We start from the raw sequence: 6,000 nt of genomic DNA on the forward strand, positions 1-6,000 counted from the left end.
AAGAATAAGAGAAACAAGCTTGTTGCATCAAGATTGGTAATTGCAGGCTGAACTGGATAAGTAACTTGGAAAATCTTACCAGTCGAAAAAGGTTGCAGAGGGTTCATAATTCGTGTCTATTCAACTGAAGCAAATGTGAGTCTGAGGAAAACATCTATGGCAGGCTATCAGATGCCTTAATGACACTGCACAGCGAAGTAGCAACTTGAAAAGAAAAAGACTTGGGCCTCAAATTGAAAAGATATTAGAGGATGGTGACTTGTAGCTGCTATAGGTTCATGGTTAAACTCTCTGATGTCGTGGCCATATCAACGAAACACAAGGGAAAGAGGGTGCTAACTTGATGACCCCAATGTCGATAACCTCCAAAATCCCCCCTTTGTTCCCCCAAAGAAGCACCCCAAAGATGATAAGTTTAACACCTTATCAAAGGCAGTTAACTGTAACATCTAATCATGACTATAGTCCCCAAGCAGTAGGCCTAATGGACATCCAACAATGTTCTTTTATACACCCATTTCTCTTAAACACATAATATGAAAGTTTTCATTTTGTGTGTCATATGGACACAGAAATACACGTCTTTTTCATTTTTCAACACATGATGGCGCCATATTCCTGCTACACGCACTGACCGAGCAGAAACAAACAATCATTGAAGCAAGATGAAGGTTCTGGATGTTCAACATAGGCTACATCTTTTCTATCTCATTTCATCCTAAAAATGTTTACATATTTTATCTGAGGAAAACTTTAATTTGTTTATGTGATATACCGTAGCTATATTGGCTATTTGACCCTAAACCATTTTGTAGCCTACTAATATTAAGACGATTACATTTTCTCTGCACATCGCTATATAAAGTAGTAGTGGACGTCCATTGGGTTACTATTTTTTAGTGCCTGATCTGAATCAGGAAAAAAAAAGACATTTGCAAGTGTCATGTAAATTTTGTGCAAATTAAACCCGCCCTGCGTGAAACAGCAAGTTCTTCCTTGTCATCTTATTTGTAACGATTCAGTGACTGAATGGTTCAAACGCGTTAACCGCTTACGACCACGGATGATCCGCATAAAATATCGGTATATATCAGGTCGCAGAAGTAGGCTAGCTAAAAAGTAATTTGCATCTAAAGCCTTGGAGGCCCAAACCACACTTCAGCAGGGCCATCTCACTCCGCCCCTCGATCGGTCAACATTAGACCTGCTCTAAAGTGCGACAGGTGCGAGGAGAGATCAGCACCTTTACAGCTGAAGGAAAAGGAGAGGGGGCATGATTTTTGTCGACTATAAAAACCCGTCACTGGCCAGTCTGATTCATAGGACCTGCAGGTACGGAAACGAGCATGTCTACTTAGGCCTCCCATCAACCTGGATATGAAACTACAGAGGTGATCAAGACAGGTAAAAAAAAAAAAAGCTTTAACGCTTTCCCAAGTGTTGTTTTTTCTTCTTCTTCTTTTGGTCCATACATAGATTGGAGGGGAAACTTTAAGTTTTGTTACTTAAAGTATGATGTTTGTATTTTGCAGAATATATTTTGCTAATTAATTTGAAAGCAGAATTATATATATATATATATCTCCTGCAGTGAATAATTCATTGCACTTTTTTTTAACCAGTTTGAATGTAGAATATAATTACTGCTGTAATTACTGAAACTCTAAAAATGGTTAAACTTTTGGAACTTTTAATATGTGTGTGTATATATATATGTGTGTGTGTTTCAAATTTAAATGGATGGAAACAAAACTTATTTTAACCATTTAATATAAAATAAATAAACAATAATACTAGAATATCCTTTTCTTTTCTTTTTTTTCTTTTTACTTATTTGCAGGTAATGGGCAGGGAACACACCTGAAAAATTGAGATGACCGAAAAGCTTCAGATTCAAATTTTGGACTACATTTTCTACAGTAATTTTGGAGTTTATCAGAGAGCACCTCCAGAACTTCGATGGATAAAACTGCACTTGCCTTACGTTGAGCCACGCGCACAATACATGTGGATTCAGTTTTGTTCGTTCGGCTCGCGTTAAGCAAGTGCAGAACTTCTTCGATGCCTAATGTCTGTGACATATTTAGATAAGAAGCCAGAATAACTGCTATGTTCTTTTCTTTGGAATGTTTTTTTTTAAATGGAAAATAAGAGTGAAATGTGAGAGATTCACAGACAGCCACAACTGATAATTTTTCCTCTGTAATGGTCATGATTTACAATGTCCCCTGTTATCCAACATCATGTTTGTTGAGTTATCCACTTCCTCTCTTCTGTGCTGGTAAATGAGGGCAAAGTTCTCACATATGCTGCAGTGATGTAATGGCAAAATAAAGTTCTTCTTAACTCCTCAATGTTTGTATGTTGAGTTATCACACGTATGCTCACCTGGCAACTGTGGAAGCATATGGTTACTATGGAAATCTAGAAGTCAATGGAGAGTTTGATGTGCAGAAGGGGTAATGGGTAATCGGCACTAATAGGTGACCGGTAAAACATTAACAAGACTCTCTCTTCCCTCTCCATCAGTCTAACCAACTGCTTCTGGCTGTTTCACACAGATTCACACTCAGTCACCCTCGAGTCCATATCTTTCAAGTCAAATTAATTCAAATAAATTACCATTAGTACCGCAACAGTTCTGGATCGCACACACACATAAAGCCATTCAATATCTGTGGCTGTTATAAGGTAGAAAGTGCACATTCATAGCACATCTCTGCTGTATTTACTATACGTTTGCATTATATTAATTGTTATAGCGTTAAGCAAACTGTTTTCTTTCCCATCTGTTGATTCTTTTAAGCCCTACAACAAAACTCAAAGACCATACAAGCATAGTTATAAGACAAAAGCAGTTTAGCTGAAAGCAAAACGTAGTTTATAGCAGATGTGAAATCAGAGGGCTGTTATTAGATCAGAATTTCATGTTCTGCTCTGATGATGCTGAAAGTTACGGCAACTAAATAGGCTACAGGGGCCATGTGTTTCAGCCAAAGACCATTACAATACCACTAATGAAATATGCAAGTGCCTTTAGGCTGCCTCACAGCCTGTGATTGGTCATACAAGTATCTTCAATATCACCAATTAAACTGAAAATATTGAGGTCAACATTTAATATGCCCAAAGCAATTAGCAGGAGTCTTTTTGTTTGAACTGTTTACTGACAGATCTGGCAAACAAACATAAACGCACCTGCATCGAACACATGCACATACTGTATACAAGCCTTATACAGTGTCTCAAAAACATATTTGGAGAATGCCTTCATCTAGTTACACTTAATGTTGTGCACATGTGTGTGTTTTATTTTCTTATGTCTTTTATCCCAGGCATTTATTTGATCATAAACATATTGTGAAATATTGTTACCGTTTATTGTGAATTAATTCACAATAACTTATTCAGGTGATGGTGAATCCACAGCCATTATTACGGTCTTCATTGTCACATGATCCTTCAGAAGTCATTCTAATATTTTGTGTTCAAGAAACATTATTATCAGTGCTGAAAATGATAGTGCTGCCTAATATTTTATGGAAGCTGTGATACATTTTTACCCCTTAGAATTATTTGATGAATATCAAATTTAATATAGCATTTCACATTTTAAAACAGCAATCTTTTGTAATGTTATAATAATAAAAACTATACTATTGAATATGCATGTGACAAAAACACACAATTGCAAACATACACAAAAATAACACTATCACTCAAAACAAATATCCAGAGTGAAAGTCACAGCATATTTTTTGGTGATGCAGATGTCTGAGTTTGAGCTGTCAGGGCCTGTTTTTCCACACACAGAGCAGGATTAGTTTCCATGGTGCCAGTGAACATGTGGCAGGTGGTTTTGGCCCTCAGCTTTGTACTACAAGCAGAAAAAGGCACCAGTTTTGCCATTGTCTATGAGGAAATCCCATAATGACAGCAATAAAATAAAGACTACATTATGGAGAAGGAAGCATCTGCTATAAATCCATATCTATACTAAAAAAACTAAAAACAAACGGTAAATACTTTTAATTTGGTGTAAATGTTATTTTTAACATATAAACATTAAACGTATATATGTATTAAATGTATTTCTTTTCCATTTTTCAATGCCAGAAAACATATCCATACTTCTTTGTCTGTTGCATTTACATGAAAGATAGAATCTTTAAAATGAATGCAAATTAGAAATTTGGCAGTGAAATTGGTGTAACTGTTGTGCTGCATGTCTGTATGGTGGATATTATATTCAAGGTGTTTGTAAATTCACCGAATATAGGTCCAAGGACAGATGACTGGTTAACAGCCCTGGAGATGTGCGTCATCTAGACAGCTCTTGTTTTTCAGAGCCTACCTGACAACATGAGGATGCTAATGCCATCTCACAGAGACACAGAAAGAACAGGGGACGAAGAGTGTTACCATGGAACAGATGGATTTATGAAAGAGACACACACACGCACACACACAAAGCGCTTGCATACTAACTGAACCTGTCGTTCACACATGGAATGAGATACACACTAATAAACATTCATCACACACACAGGTATAGGGTGTAGCACGCAGACTGCAGGACTGGGGGCAGATGTGTAAACACTACCTGTTTGTTCTGTGTAATGGCTGAATGACCAGGGAAGTGAGAAGCAGGTGATGGTCCAGGAACACTGAGCTCCATATAGTACATTCAGACTACATGTGTCAGCCCCAGAGTCTGAAAGAGTAGGTGGAGTGAATGATTCTCGGGGGAAAAGTTTTACCCCACATTGTGAGCACCAACTATCTTGTCTTAAGCTGGTTCATAAAGACCTGGCTGACTCACTGAACTACTTTGAATGGTTATCTGTGTGTGTGAGAGAGTAGGCTGGCCTGTGATGTAAATGGACTAATTTTACTGTGAAATGAATGCTGTAGTGATGCAAGGAAAGATGTGATTAGCCTGCGGCCTTGACTAAGCTTGCCAACTCCTTTGTCTCACACACATAGAAGCATAGAAACACTTCTCACTTAATTTAATAAGTATTTAATCCATGAGCAAACATCCGTTTGACATTTTGATCATCACAATGTATTACGAATCAGTATAAACATGCATACAATTTTAAAAGCAAACGTAGACTTATGTGCTGTCTCATTCTGCACAATGTTTGTTGGTCCATTATTAAAATTTTGACTAGCCTAGTGTTAAAACACTCTCTGTCTTGCATTTTATTGGTATTTGAGGAAAGCTTGTGTAGAAGAGAATAATTTATTTTCTAATTTTTGTCTTTTTTAAATAATAGCAGTGGATTCTTATGTTCAACATTTTTGGAACAAAATGGTTCTCTCCTTTCTCATAGCTGCATTTTATGTATCCTAAACACAGTTAAATCATTTGGCAGAATTACAGCTTATTTGATATTTAATCTCAAACTTAGGGAACCAATTACAATAAAAAAAAAAAAAATACTTCATTAGAGGCATTATTGCTTATGGTACTGTGGGACAGCCATAATTTATAGAATTCATTTTCACAAAATAAATTATTTAAAAGTTTATATATATATATATATATATATATATATATATATATATATATATATATATATATATATATATTGAACATGTAATAATGTATTTTCAAGATTGAAAATTTAGGTCTGGGACAAAGTTTTTAGAAAATCTATACACATTTTAAAAAGTGGCAAAAGCAAATGATATAGGCATTAAAAAGCTTCCAATACAGTTTTAATGTGATTAATAAGTAATATAAATCAGCCTCTGGGACATAAAAGTTAAATAAACACCCATATAGCAGATGTATTAACAATAGCAGCATCCAAATTGTGCAAATAATATTAAACATTTAATGCATGTTTTCTCAGTTTAGAGTGAATTTCAGTGCTCTCTCATAACAGTTCCCAGAAACTCGTTTTTAAAGCACTTTAAAGCATGTTTTTAAGAAGTTCATATTCAGCATGCTAGAACATGCTTGAAGTAAAATGAAACACATGAATATAT

At 35.7% G+C, this 6,000-nt stretch overlaps 1 long non-coding RNA gene across 1 annotated transcript; it reads left to right on the plus strand.

Annotated features, from left to right (window-relative positions):
• The first annotated feature begins 1,321 nt into the window (after positions 1–1,321).
• On the plus strand, positions 1,322–2,350 carry LOC113051124 (uncharacterized). Its single transcript, XR_003276860.1, has 2 exons — positions 1,322–1,404; positions 1,841–2,350. It is a non-coding gene; the product is annotated as an uncharacterized LOC113051124 (long non-coding RNA).
• Positions 2,351–6,000: the final 3,650 nt, after the last annotated feature.

This window comes from Carassius auratus, chromosome 31, assembly GCF_003368295.1.
Source record: "Carassius auratus strain Wakin chromosome 31, ASM336829v1, whole genome shotgun sequence".
Classification (NCBI taxonomy): domain Eukaryota; kingdom Metazoa; phylum Chordata; class Actinopteri; order Cypriniformes; family Cyprinidae; genus Carassius; species Carassius auratus.